Source organism: Bubalus kerabau, chromosome 3, assembly GCF_029407905.1.
Source record: "Bubalus kerabau isolate K-KA32 ecotype Philippines breed swamp buffalo chromosome 3, PCC_UOA_SB_1v2, whole genome shotgun sequence".
NCBI lineage: Eukaryota > Metazoa > Chordata > Mammalia > Artiodactyla > Bovidae > Bubalus > Bubalus kerabau.
Window position 1 is genome coordinate 86,630,258 of NC_073626.1, and position 16,005 is coordinate 86,646,262.

Below are 16,005 nucleotides of genomic sequence, written 5' to 3' on the forward strand. Positions count from 1 at the left end.
TCAACAGAACTACTCTCTAAATACAACTGTTCTCAGAATGTTAATCTTGAAGGAGGAGATATGTAAGAGTGCAAATAGCTGCTTGTCTATAAAGTGGACTTAGGACTATTTGGAAAAGATAATTTTGTTTGTTTATTTTACAAAAACTTTCCTGTGGCCTAGTTCTATGTGGAAGTGGGACTATCTGATTAGATTAAGGTCGTATTTAGACTTATGAATTGTTATGAGAGGATGGAAACTTTATTTTCAGCTCATTTCATTATTAAAGCTTATGTATCTGCTCTTAATCAGTAACACACAATTTCAAGATTTCATCTCAGATTTGCTACAGTGAGTGCTGTGCAAAGAATATGTGGTCTGAAGTCATCAAAATCAGTGTTTCCCAACCTTTTTAAACCTATGCTCCTGCTTCATAAACATAAAAGTCTCATACTTTCCTAGAATCTTAAAGGCTTATCTATTGAATATAATTATTTTCTGTATATTTCTTCCAGTCAATAAGTTGTGCTTTACTTTGGTGATATTGCATTCTAATAATAATATTATTTAATACTGTGAATGTTAAGTAATAATTTTGAATATGCCTCATAATTCATGCTTCCCTCCTGAGATACTTGTATCTTGTAGGGGGCAAGCAGATGATGAAGCAGACAAGTGATGTAGTCTGTCACCAGTTGAGAACCATCCACCGAGATATCCTAAATACTCTCAATGTTAACTTTGTATCTAGCAGACCATCAGAGAGCTGCCCAACTGGCTTGCATTCCTTTCCTACTTCTTCCATAACCTGAAATCCAATTAAAGAATTCTTTTTTTTTTTTTTTTTGCATTGTTAGCTCTTTTTATTTTTTTTTTTAATTTTTAAATTTTATTTTATTTTTAAACTTTACATAATTGTATTAGTTTTGCCAAATATCAGAATGAATCTGCCACAGGTATACATGTGTTCCCCATCCTGAACCCTCCTCCCTCCTTCCTCCCCATACCATCCCTCTGGGTCGTCCCAGTGCACCAGCCCCAAGCATCCAGTATCGTGCATCGAACCTGGACTGGTAACTTGTTTCATACATGATATTTTACATGTTTCAATGCCATTCTCCCAAATCTTCCCACCCTCTCCCTCTCCCACAGAGTCCATAAGACTGTTCTATACATCAGTGTCTCTTTTGCTGTCTCGTACACAGGGTTATTGTTACCATCTTTCTAAATTCCATATATATGCGTTAGTATACTGTATTGGTGTTTTTCTTTCTGGCTTACTCCACTCTGTATAATAGGCTCCAGTTTCATCCACCTCATTAGAACTGATTCAAATGTATTCTTTTTAATGGCTGAGTAATACTCCATTGTGTATATGTACCACTGCTTTCTTATCCATTCATCTGCTGATGGACATCTAGGTTGCTTCCATGTCCTGGCTATTATAAACAGTGCTGCAATGAACATTGGGGTACACGTGTCTCTTTCCCTTCTGGTTTCCTCAGTGTGTATGCCCAGCAGTGGGATTGCTGGATCATAAGGCAGTTCTATTTCCAGTTTTTTAAGGAATCTCCACACTGTTCTCCATAGTGGCTGTACTAGTTTGCATTCCCACCAACAGTGTAAGAGGGTTCCCTTTTCTCCACACCCTCTCCAGCATTTATTACTTGTAGACTTTTGGATCACAGCCATTCTGACTGGTGTGAAATGGTGCCTCATAGTGGTTTTGATTTGCATTTCTCTGGTAATGAGTGATGTTGAGCATCTTTTCATGTGTTTGTTAGCCATCTGTATGTCTTCTTTGGAGAAATGTCTATTTAGTTCTTTGGCCCATTTTTTGATTGGGTCATTTATTTTTCTGGAGTTGAGCTGTAGGAGTTGCTTGTATATTCTCGAGATTAGTTGTTTGTCAGTTGCTTCATTTGCTATTATCTTCTCCCATTCTGAAGGCTGTCTTTTCACCTTGCTAATAGTTTCCTTTGATGTGCAGAAGCTTTTAAGGTTAATTAGGTCCCATTTGTTTATTTTTGCTTTTATTTCCAATATTCTGGGAGGTGGGTCATAGAGGATCCTGCTGTGATGTATGTCAGAGAGTGTTTTGCCTATGTTCTCCTCTAGGAGTTTTATAGTTTCTGGTCTTAACGTTTAGATCTTTAATCCATTTAGAGTTTATTTTTGTGTATGGTGTTAGAAAGTTAGAAAGTGTTCTGGTTTCATTCTTTTACAAGTGGTTGACCAGATTTCCCAGCACCACTTGTTAAAGAGATTGTCTTTAATCCATTGTATATTCTTGCCTCCTTTGTCAAAGATAAGGTGGCCATATGTGCGTGGATTTATCTCTGGGCTTTCTATTTTGTTCCATTGATCTATATTCCTGTCTTTGTGCCAGTACCATACTGTCTTGATAACTGTGGCTTTGTAGTAGAGCCTGAAGTCAGGTAGGTTGATTCCTCCAGTTCCATTCTTCTTTCTCAAGATCGCTTTGGCTATTCGAGGTTTTTTGTATTTCCATACAAATTGTGAAATTATTTGTTCTAGCTCTGTGAAGAATGCTGTTGGTAGCTTGATAGGGATTGCATTGAATCTATAGATTGCTTTGGGTAGTATACTCATTTTCACTATATTGATTCTTCCAATCCATGAACATGGTATATTTCTCCATCTGTTAGTGTCCTCTTTGATTTGTTTCACCAGTGTTTTATAGTTTTCTATATATAGGTCTATTTTGGATTTTTGCATCAACTTGTATTGAGAAACTCGATGAACAAAAACTACACAAAACTTGGTATTATATTTATTATAGGATATCGTTGAGGATAGAATCCACTACATTTTACATATCCTTTTCAGGAATAAATGAAGATGTATATGTGGCTGTGGGGGTAGGAGAGTGAAGATTTTACTTTTCCTAAGAATAAGTTTTATTTGTTTCATCTGAACATCTTGTAATGTGGTTTATTATTTTCTTTGGCCACTGGGACTCTGATTCCAAACATAAACTCCTTTTAATTGTATGAGACTTTATGATGTACACTTTATGCAAGTTAATGTCTAGGTGGTTAACAGTATCAACTTTGGAGTCAGCCAACCAGGGACTGGAATCCCAGCTTTTGATAATCATTCGCACTGTGAACTTAAGACAAGTAACTCAAATTCTCTAAGGCTTCATTTCATCATCTAAAAGTAAGAAACTTAAAATACCTTCCTCACAGAATTCATATGAAGATTCAATAATATAATTTATAGTATTTAACAGTTTGTGGCATATGTAACACTTGTCATTAGATTAATTATGATTTGAATGGTTTCCCTTTAGCCCCAAATCCTTTATCTTTGTGTGTTGGTGTGTTTACTTGTTTGTTTTGTGCCTTGTTGCATTTTCTGTCTTGGTGTTGTAGTGTTTCTTTGTGCTAAGTCACTTCAGTTGTGTCTGACTTTTTGCAACCCTATGGACCATAGCCCGACAGGCTCCTCTGTCCATGGGATTCTCCAGGCAAGAATACTGGAGTGAAGAGCCATTTCCTTCTCCAGGGGAACTTCCCTACCCAGGGATAGAACCGGGGTCTCCTGCATTGGCCGGCAGATTCTTTATTGTCTCAGCCATGAGGGAAGCCCCTTTGAGGGGATCGGTCACATGCAATTTTGAAAAGTATGTAATATTTAAAAAATTAATTAGTATCCTTAATTTGTTCTTTTTAATATCTCCTTTCAGGTTTTTATTTTTTGCTACTTTGTCCTGCCAACCCTCAACAGTTTCTCTCCCCTGCCTTTAAGAATCCATGTTCTCCTTTTGATCTCTTTGCCAAAGTGTCTGAAGCTATTTAAAGTATTGGGTAGGATGTCAGATGGCGTAAGTTTGAGTTGAGAGTACCATCCATCCCTAAGGGAGCTAACTTTTGAAAACTGGCAAAGAACTGCCTCATATCCATCCCATATGCCATCTGTGATGGCCTGATGACCCATGAGTATTTAGGACCACTTCTGAAGAACAGAGTTTACATTCTCCAGCTACACAGTGTTCTCCTAGTATCAAAGCTGATCCATAGGTAAGGCTCAAAACTGAAATAGAGTTTCAGCATATCTTAACTAGAATAGTTAAGTGCTTCAAGCTTTGTGCTTGGGCAAAGCCAAATGTATATAAATTTTTTATTTTATAATAATAATATCAAGTTCTTGTGAGTAAAATTGCAGTGAATCACTAACCATGTAGGGCATAAATTTAGATAGATTTTCTTTTTATATGCTTCTATCAAAAGGTAAATGAAGTTGTATATAGAGCCATTATTCAGTTTAAACATACATTTTCTGAATATAGCTGAAATAGGAATAAACAAAATAGAATAAAATAGCCACCACATACGGTCAGTCACAGACAATAGAAAAACAGTAAAAAAAAAAATTATTGATGTGACTGTCTTTGATAGAAATGATGCAGTTCTTTACATATTATATTAAACCTGGTCCAAACAAGATTTCATTCCTGTCACTTCACAGAACTGCCCTTATCTCAGTTACCTATGATCTCCATGTTACTAAACGCCATGATCGATTCTTGATTTTCATCTTGATTATCAACATTGTGTAATACAGTGCTTCTATTTTCATGTACTTACCATATTCAAATTCAAAAACATTTTTTTCCTACCTCATAGACTGTTTTTCCTACCTCACAGACTATTTTTCCTGCCTCAGTGATCACTCTTTTCTTATTCTTCTTCTACTCAAATCTTAACATTGGAGAATCCTAAAGCTCTGTCCTTCTATCTCTTTCCTCTTCATTTATATTTACTTTTCTAGTGATTTCATCCAGAGTCATTATTTTGTATATTATCTATATGCTAATAAATCTCCCATTTTTTGAGGACTCCCTAATTTGTATCTCCTTGCAGTCCAAGGGACTCTCAAGAGTCTTCTCCAACACCACAGTTCAAAAGCATCAATTCTTCGGCGCTCAGCTTTCTTCATAGTCCAACTCTCACATCCATACATGACCACAGGAAAAACCATAGCCTTGACTAGACGGACCTTTGTTGGCAAAGTAATGTCTCTGCTTTTGAATATGCTATCTAGGTTGGTCATAACTTTCCTTCCAAGGAGTAGCGTCTTTTAATTTCATGGCTGCAGTCACCATCTGCAGTGATTTTGGAGCCCCCCTAAAATAAAGTCTGACACTGTTTCCACTGTTTCCCCATCTATTTCCCATGAAGTAATGGTGCCACATGCTATGATCTTAGTTTTCTGAATGTTGAGCTTTAAGCCAACTTTTTCACTCTCCTCTTTCACTTTCATCAAGAGGCTTTTCAGTTCCTCTTCACTTTCTGCCATAAGTGTGGTGTCATCTGCATATCTGAGGTTATTGATATTTCTCCCAGTAATTTGGATTCCAGCTTGTGCTTCTTCCAGTGTTTCTCATGATATACTCTGCATATAAGTTAAATAAGCAGGGTGACAATATACAGCCTTGACGTACTCCTTTTCCTATTTGGAACCAGTCTGTTGTTCCATGTCCAGTTCTAACTGTTACTTCCTGAGCTGCATATAGGTTTCTCAAGAGGCAGGTCAGATGGTCTGGTATTCCCCTGGACTGCAAGGAGATCCAACCAGTCCATTCTAAAGGAGATCAGCCCTGGGATTTCTTTGGAAGGAATGATGCTACAGCTGAAACTCCAGTACTTTGACCACCTCATGCAAAGAGTTGACTCATTGGAAAAGACCCTGATGCTGGGAGGGATTGGGGGCAGGAGGAGAAGGGGACAACAGAGGATGAGATGGCTGGATGGCATCACCGACTTCATGGATGTGAGTTTGGGTAAACTTCGGGAGATGGTGATTGACAGAGAGGCCTGGCGTGCTGCAATTCATGGGGTCACAAAGAGTTGGACACTACTGAGTGCTTGAACTGAACTGAACTAATTTGTATCTCTGATCTTGATCTCTGGTCTGGACTCACATCTAACCACCTATTCAACATCTCTCTGTCCATGTCTAATTCTTAAGTCTATTCTTAAAATGGAATTCCTGATCTCTCTTTCTCAACCCTATTTCTTCTGCCTTTGCAAGCTCAGTTGACCTCAAATATGCCCTCTAGTTACTCAGGCCAAAAAACTTGGAATCATCTATTACTCTTCCCTTTTCTTACTTCCACATACAGTTTGTTAGGAAATCCTATTGATTTCTTCTTCAAAATATTCTTATAATATGATCACTTCTCATTTTGATAACATCTTGGTCAAGTCACCAGTTTCTCCTATCTGTACAACCATAATGATTTCTTGAATAAGCCTCTCTGCTGCTATTCTGGCAGTCAGTTTTTTTTTTTTTTTTAATCAAGCCTACAGCTAAACTGATACCATGAAAACATGTCAGGCCAAGTCATTTCTCTGCCCAAAACCTATGTCTGGGGCTCACATGCCATCCCAAGTAAATGTAAGTCATTGCAGTGGCTCACAAGGACCCATGCTCTGGCTGTCTTCTGCCTCCCCACCCTCATGTACCACTTCTCTCTCCTTTGCTCATCCTACTTGGACCATTCTGGTATGTGTGTTGTTCCTTAAACAGGACAGGGCATGTTTTTACCTTAGGGCCTTTAGCCTGTAATTCTCTTTGCATGAGTATTTATGAGACTTTCATACATCCTTCTCACTTTGCTCAAATATCTGATTATAAGTGAGGAATAACTCTGACTACCCTATTTAATACTGCTGCTGCTAAGTCACTTCAGTCGTGTCCGACTCTGTGTGACCCCATAGATGGCAGCCCACCAGGCTCCCCTGTCCCTGGGATTCTCCAGGCAAGAACACTGGAGTGGGTTGCCATTTCCTTCTCCAATGCATGAAAGTGAAAAGTGAAAGGGAAGTCGCTCAGTCGCGTGCGACTCTTCGAGACCCCATCGACTGCAGCCCACCAGGCTCCTCTGTCCATGGGATTTTCCAGGCAAGAGTACTGGAGTGGGGTGCCATCGCCTTCTCCACTATTTAATACTACTTAAGTAGTATTCTTAAGTGCTCCCATTCTCTATTATACTGCTTGACTTTCTCTTTCTTTAGCACTTATCACCATCTAACATACTATATAAGTAATTTACAGTTCACATTATTATTTATTGTTTTTCTCACCCAAATAGATGTAAGCTCTCTGGGGACTAGAGTTGGGCATTTAGTGTTTCTTTTACTTATTAGTTGATTGATTGCAATTTTATGGTTTACTAACATAAACACCTTTGTCCATAAATCTTCATCTAGTTAAAAGGATTATTTTCCTAAAATAGATTCTCAGTGATAGGGTTGCTGAGAATAGGACTCCTTGATAAATATCATCCAGGTGTATTGTACCAATTTACATTCTCACCAACAATGTAAAAATGCTTATTAAATATTTATCATTATTGAGCATTCCATTTTTGACTGTTTGTCAAAAATATTATATGTTGGTTATTTTATTGCAATTCTTATGACATTAAAAATGTCTCATTTGTTACTTTCATAAGTTGCCTTTGTTATAATACTTTTATAAGTTGCCTGTGCTCTTTTCACCTTTATAAATCACCCATAATAATTCTTTGTCCAATTACCTATTAGCGTTTTGTGTTATCTCTGTCTTGTCAGTTTATCTATTTTTAGCTTAATATATCTTAAAATTGGTATTTACTTTATATAGTAATTGTACCATAGCTATAATATATAAGTATAATCTTGTGTATATATTGTCATTTAAAAAATTGGTTTTAAGCAATATAAACTTTGAGCAGCTTTATTCAGAGGTGTTACAGACAGAAAAAGATCTCCATGGAAACTTTCAAACATTTGTAAAAGTTTTTCCCATCTCACAGTACATGAAGCTCAATGCATATCACCAAATGAAATCTTACAGAAATGGTCTGAAGTATTTGTAGGAAAGGTTACTCTTGAGCAATGTCTAATGTCCCTACAAAAATGTGGCAAGAGTGCAAAGTAGAGGGAGCAGAGAAATAAACAGAGGTTTGGTGCATAGATGAGCACGACTTAGAAATGCACTTCCATTGATAAACTGTCAGCATCAATTGTACTTTTAAATTTTCCTCTTAGAATTTATTCTCTGGTACCAATTTCTAGCCAAGGAGAATGACATTGATTGTAGATAATTGAGAATGAACTTTTGGGGTGATTTAAAGGTGACTTTAAATCTCTTCATATTTTGCTTGTTGGTATTTTAAAGATCTAATGATAATGATCTTACATTTGCAGCTAGGGCACGCTAAAAAAAAAAGTCTCCCATTACTGCAGAGACCCTGTCAGAGACATTTCATTCTATTGGATATTTTTGTGTTGTATCTTTAGTTAAGGATGTCATATGACTAATTTTGCTTTATTACATTATATGTTCTAAAACCTTTACCCCAAAAGTGAATTTATACTGATACTGTGCAGAAGGATCATATTTTCACCACAGAGACTCTGCCATTTCCAGGGTTAAATGTGGACTTGATTTAGCTATATGCCAGCATCATCACACAACAGTGTGAGGTGAGAATGAAGGATCTCTTTGGACCCAGAGAGAATTTAAGTAGGCAGGATGTAATTACCCAAGCTGGACTTAAGCCAGAATGGCGAGGTTAACATCTTCACTAACATCCATCCTAATTGAAGAAAATTGAAACTAACAACAGCTACTTTCCCAAAATGTGAGTCACACACCTTTTCCTGGTGTCTTTCATTTTCTCTTTATTGATAGAGTCTCCCAGGCAAGGACTGGATTTTATCTAAGTCACTTGTCTGTTACCAGCAAAATTGTTGTTGTTCTTTAAGGATATGATAGTACAATCTAGTCAGTACTCAAAAAATTTATGAAATGTGAGAACTAGAATTTCTCTTTTGGTTTCTAGGCTAAAAACAAAATAAAACACTATACATGGCATGAAGCCCAGGTTTGTAGAGTTTGAGATTACTTTATTTTGTTCCAATGTTAAATAAAATAATACTTGGCTAAATCTATGGAAACATTAAAATAAATATAAGACTCTGAATAATCTTAGCTTTAAAAAGTATTTCACACATTCTATAAAAGATAGTAGTATATCTTTAAATGTAATATGTTTGAGTCATTTGCTTCCATTTCTGTCCTCCTACACTAAAATATGAACTCTTGAGTTTATGGACTATTTTTCCTTCATCTGAACAGTATCATCACATAGCACATACTCCTGGCACAAAATAGATGCTCAATATGAATACTGACTACTACTGATTTACCTTATTTACTTGCATCATAACTAATTAGCCAGCTTACATGAAAGTCGTAATGTACAATCTCTCTTCTTTTAGAAATTTAGGTGTTCTTAGATTCATTTATCCCTATTTCCTCCTTTTGTTAAAGTGGTCCCAACTCCTGTTTCTCTTAATATTCAAGTATTTTCTTATTTTTTAGTGGGAGAAATCACTCTCTTATTGTTAAATGCATTTAATTAACATGGGAGTTTTAAATTCTTATTCTCTTGGAAATTGCTTTTAATTTTAATCCCAGTTGAAAGTGCTGAATGCAAGAAAGACTTTGTTAATGTGGGGGCATGTTAATTTGTAGCCCAAACTCACTTTCCACTATTTGTCATTCTTCAAATGGCTCCTTAGCCGAATATCCTAGAGCTGTGCTATAACAGGGGCTGGGAGTAGAAAGAGGGCACCTGAAGAACTTTTGAAGGTGAACATCAAGGCAACAGATATCAGCTCCTGTGCTTTTTTTTTTTTTTTTTTGTATGAATATTACCTTTCCCATGATGCTTGGCGGTTTTGAAACTCTGTTATAATATGGTCTGTAGCACATAGTAGAAAGAGACAGAGATGTAAGTGTGATATTGTATACAAGCTCAGAGATAAAAGGAACATCTGCAAATTGAAGTGACAAGGTTACATGGATAACTTATTTATTTAAGGTTTTTAAAATAGGTTGTTATGCTGTGATAAAGGTTGAACAGTTTGGCTTGAATAAAGGAATTTTGAACTTTAAGCTCTTGGGTTTTTTTTTTTTAATTTTTAAAAGTTCAAAAAGTTTGGTAATTTATTTGATGTTTCATATTTCATGAAGCTATGCATGCATGGCCTGGATTAGGACAGGCGTCAGTCAGAAATATGGCAGTACTGTAAAAAATGCTGTTTCTGCAAAATTTCCAATCCAATTTAAACATATATGTTCTTGATATCTTATAAGAAATATTTAGTATCATGGGATTTACAGCCCAATTTTCTGACCGAACAGGTTCAGATAATTTTTAAAATTTTTAAAATTTTAAAAATTTTTAAAAGCTTAGGATAAGCGACTTTCAAGTTGTGCCAAAATCTCTCACTAAATTTAGGTGTCCTTCCAAACCACAGCAAACTACTTTAGTAAATACTCCTTAATCCTTGATTAACCAGTATTTGACTATGTCTATGTAGACAGTTAATGACACCCCGTAGGCCTCTGAACTATCTTCTCCTACTGGTCAATAGAATGGGCTCAAGGAATTACTAGTTTTACTTTATGTTTCTTATTAAGTGTAAGTATCATCAGGGGCTAAGTTTGCTATACAAACCACACAGTGCCTTCCAAAGTCAAATGTAAATGGCGTTCATAATATTGGCAAATAATTCACCTCTTACACCCTAGAGAGGAAGGCAAGTGACCTATGTGCGTCTTGTCAGGCACTCCTACCCAAGTTTAAATATTAGGTACCTGAAACAAAGCTAATAAGTCCTACTGAAGTTGTTTTTATAGCAAAACCAGTGGTGTTGAGGATTTATGGTTTGACCCCTCGAGCGTTCTTCGGTATCCTTAGGTGACATCTTAAACAGATGGAGAGGATTTTGGCTATTCTTTAGTCTCTTGGAGTCTTGCCAGGCCTGTGTTCCAGCCTTTCTGATTCTCATTTATGCTAATTCACACCCTTCTAATAAATTCCTTTTCAGTTTAAGTTAACATGAGAAAATGTCTGCTGTTGGCAACTAAAAAGCCTGGCCAAAATGTAAAGAAAGATGATGCCATGGTGATATGACTTTGGCATTATAAAACTATAAATATCAATCTAAATCATCTACAATTACCCAATAAATATGAAGACATCTAGGTGAAATTAATATAAATGAAAACTCAGTAGCACATATTTTTGCCTATTTCTATCTTTATGAAAATAACAGCAGATTTAAGAAATTTATTTTAGAAGCCAGTTTTGACATCTGGTTTGGTCCTAGCTTGAGGGAGTGTGGAAGTTGTCCCTCTGCCCTACCAACAATGAAAAAGCTGAACAAATTGAAAAATCAACAACTCTTTCTAGATTTGTCAGAAAAATGAGGTCACAAGGAAAACCACTACCCCTAAAAAAAAATGAACACAGAGAATCACAGCATATCCCTTGGCAGAAACTTCTCTGGGAAGCAGCATCAGGGTAGGAGAACTTGGAGTACCCATTGAAGAATTGCCAGCAGTTTCAAGCGGATAAGTCTCAAAGTTAAAAATTCTGGTCCTGGGAGGAGTCCCAAAACTTTTGTGAGTTTTACTTGCACAATCTTGATCAGGCTTTTCTGGTGAATACTAGAGAAAAATTCCCTCTGGAGGGAATTTTGATATTGAAATACATCTGAGCATTCTGTTCTTAGCAAGACCTGACCTCAAAAGAAAATATTTTACCATAGCCTAAAGTATTAGGCTTCTGTCAGAACCTAACTAACTCGAGGGCAAGAAATACTGAATCCCAGTTGGCTTTAGCCGTCTGTGTAGGAGAAGGAAATATGCAGTTCCAACCCCCACTATGCTTTTAGATAGGAGAAGGGAAATACCCAACCCCAGTCCACTCTCACCATCTTGTCCCACCTAGGGAGTTGGGGGGAGGGGAGGACTGAGAAACCGTTGTTCACAGTCCAGAGTCACAGGATCACTAAAAGACTGAGACCTAATTATAACATCACAGAATGCTTGCCCTGCCCCTCATATCTTACCACCACATTACTAAAGGCCTGTCTACCTCAGTGCCTTTCTTAGTCATCAAAAAAAGTTACAAGGCATAAGAAAAGGCAAAATGCACACTGTTTAAAGAAATAGAGCAAGAGTCAGAACCAGACTCAGGTTACCAGAGATGTTATTATCAAGGGGGAAATTTAGAACAATGGTGATTAATATGCAAAGGACTCTACTGGATAAAGTAATGCAAGAACAGATCGGCAGTGTAAGCAGAGGTATGAAAATTCTAAGAAAGAATCAAGAAGGAATACTAGAGATCAAAAACAGTGTTACAGAAATAAAGAAATGCCTTTGTTGGACTCATTAGTAGACTGGACACACTGAGAAATGAGTCTCTGAGCTTGAGGATGTATTAGTAGAAGCTTCTAAAATGAAAGAACAAAAGGAAAAAAAAGTGAAAAAAATGAAAATATCCAAGAGCTGTGGGACAACTACAAAAGATGAAATATACATGCAGTGGGAATATCAGAAGGAGAAGAAAGAAAGGAACAGAAGTAATAAATGAAGCAATAAGGACTGAAAATTTCTCCAAAGTTAATGTCAGACACAAAACCAGACATGCAGGAAGCTCAAAGAGCTCCAAGCAAGATAAATGCCCAAGGAACCTGCAAAGGAGGCATGTAATGTTCAGACTTCAGAAAATCACAGCTAAAAGAAAAATCTTGAAAGAAATCAGAAGGAAAAACACCTGACTTTTAGAGGAGCAAAGAAAAGAATTACATTCAACTTCTCAGAAAGCATGCAAGCAAGAAAAAGTGGACTGAAATATTTAGGCTATTAAGGGGAAAAAATGTCAGCTGGCATTCTGTACTCTGTGAAATTATCCTTTAAAAACAAAGCAAAATAAAGACTTCCTCAGGCAAACAAAAGTTGAAGGAATGTGTTGCTAGTAGACCTTACTACCAAGAAATATCAAAAGTCTTTCAGAGAGAAGGAAGATGATACAGGTTAGAAACTTAGATGTACATAAAGAAAGGAAAAGTACTAGAGAAGGAAAAAGTGAAGGTGAAATAAAAGTTTACATTTTTTATACTTAGTTTAACAGGTGATATGTTTTTTTCAAAGTAATAATAGCAGTAGTGCATTCAATTATGTATTCTTACATGTATGTATACTTTTATTATGTATGTTTATTTATATATGTATGTACATATATATTTATGATGGGTGTATACTTTAAATATGTATTGTTGTTGTTCAGTCACTGAGTCATGTCTGACTCTTTGCGACCCCATGGGGTGCAGCATGCCAGGCCTCCAGGTCTCCCAGAGCTTGCTGAAACTCATGTCCATTGAGTTGGTGATGCCATGCAACCATCTTGTCCTCTGTTGTCCCCTTCTCCTCCTGCTTTCAATCTTTCCCAGCATCAGAGCCTTTTCCAATGAGTTAGCTCTTTGCATCAGTTGGCCAAAGATTGGAGTTTCAGCTTCAGCATCAGTTCTTCCAGTGAGTATTCAGGGTTGATTTTTTAGGAAAATCAACCTCCTTTAGGAGGTTAAAAATGCTTTAACCTCCTTGCTGCCCAAGGGATTCTCAAGAGTCTTCTCCAACACTATAGTTCGAAAGCATCAATTTGGCATTCAGCTTTCTTTTTGGTCCAACTCTTACATCCATATGTGACTACTGGAAAAACCATAGCTTTGACTAGACAGACCTTTGTTGGCAAAGTAAGGTCTCTGCTTTTGAATATGCTCTCCAGGATTATCATAGCTTTTCTTTCAAGGAGCAAGTGTATTTTAATTTCCTGGCTGCAGCCACCATCCTCAGTGATTTTGGAGCCCAAAAGATGAAGTCTGTTACTGTTTCCATTGTTTCCCCATCTATTTGTCATGAAGTGATGGGACCACATGCCATGATCTTAGTTTTTCGACTGTTGAGTTTTAAGCCAACTTTTTCACTCTTCTCTTTCACCTTTATCAAGAGGCCCTTTAGTTCCTCGTCACTTTCTGCCATTAGGGTGGTATAATCTGCATATCTGAGGTTATTGATATTTCTCCCAGAAATCTGGATTCCAGCTTGTGCTTCATCCAGCCTGGCACTTTGCATGATGTACTTTGCATATAAGTTAAATAAGCAGGGTGACAATTCTGTATAGACAATTAAGTCTCAATTATGTCTATGTATGTATACATCTGCTGGATTATCGAAAAAGCAAGAGAGTTCCAGAAAAACATCTATTTCTGCTTTATTGACTATGCCAAGGTCTTTGATTGTGCGGATCACAATAAACCGTGGAGAATTCTGAAAGAGATGGGAATACCAGACCACCTGACCTGCCTCTTGAGAAACCTGTATGCAGGTCAGGAGGCAACAGTTAGAACTGAACATGGAATAACAGACTGGTTCCAAATAGGAAAAGGAGTTCGTCAAGGCTGTATATTGTCACCCTGCTTATTTAACTTATATGCAGAGTACATCATGAGAAACGCCCAGCTGGAAGAAGCACAAGCTGGAATCAAGATTGCCGGGAGAAATATCAGTAACCTCAGATATGCAGATGACACCACCCTTCTGGCAGAAAGTGAAGAGAAACTAAAAAGCCTCTTGATGAAAGTGAAAGAGGAGACTGAAAAAGTTGGCTTAAAGCTCAACATTCAGAAAACGAAGATCATGGCATCCGGTCCCATCACTTCATGGGAAATAGATGGGGAAACAGTGGAAACAGTGTCAGAATTTATTTTTTTGGGCTCCAAAATCACTGCAGATGGTGACTGCAGCCATGAAATGAAAAGACACTTACTCCTTGGAAGAAAAGTTATGACCAACCTAGATAGCATATTGAAAAGCAGAGACATTACTTTGCCAACAAAGGTCTGTCTAGTCAAGGCTATGGTTTTTCCAGTAGTCATGTATGGATGTGAGAGTTGGACTTTGAAGAAAGCTGAGTGCCGAAGAATTGATGCTTTTGAAGTGTGGTGTTGGAGAAGACTCTTGAGAGTCCCTTGGACTGCAAGGAGATCCAACCAGTCCATTCTAAAGGAGATCAGTCCTGGGTGTTCTTTGGAAGGAATGATGCTAAAGCTGAAACTCCAGTGCTTTGGCCACCTCATGCGAAGAGTTGACTCATTGGAAAAGACACTGATGCTGGGAGGGATTGGGGGCAGTAGGAAAAGGGGACGACAGAGGATAAGATGGCTGGATGGCATCACCAACTCCATGGACGTGAGTTTGAGTGAACTCCGGGTGATGGTGATGGACAGGGAGGCCTGGCGTGCTGGGATTCATGGGGTCGCAAAGAGTCTGACACGACTGAGCGACTGAACTGAACTGATGTATGCATATATATGTATATATGTGTGTGTAAGTGAAATGAATGACAGTATAGATACAAGGACAGGGTAGAAATTAGATTGTTTTTTATTGTAAGGTACTTGTAGAATGTATGAAGTTGTATAGTGTTTGAAAGTATACTTGGATTAGTGAAAAAGATACATTGAAAAAGAAACTCTAGGGCAGTCACTAATAGTAGTGTTAGTCATTTAGTCGTGTCCAACTCTTGGTGATCCCATGGACTGTGTGGCCCGCCAGTCTCCTCTCCATGGGATTCTCTAGGCAAGAATGCTGGAGTGGATTGCCATTCCCTCCTTCAGTGATATTTCTGACCCAGGGATCGAATCCGGGTCTTCTTCATTGCAGGCAGATTCTTTACCATCTGAGCTACAGAGCAGTCACTAGAAAGCTTCAAAAAAGTTGCATATCTCATATGCTAAGAAAGGAGAGAATTCCGACTCCAGAATTCCACCCCACTACTTGTTGTATGTAACTTTTAGTTCAGTTCAGTTCAGTCGCTCAGTCGTGTCCTACTCTTTGCGACCCTGTGAATCTCAGGACACCAGGCCTCCCTGTCCATCACCAACTCCCGGAGTTCACTCAGACTCATGTCCATCGAGTCAGTGATGCCATCCAGCCATCTCATCCTCTGTCATCCCCTTTTCCTCCTGCCCCCAATCCCTCCCAGCATCAGGGTCTTTTCCAATGAGTCAACTCTTCACATGAGGTGGCCAAAGTATTGGAGTTTCAGCTTTAGCATCAGTCCTTCCAATTAACACCCAGGACTGATCT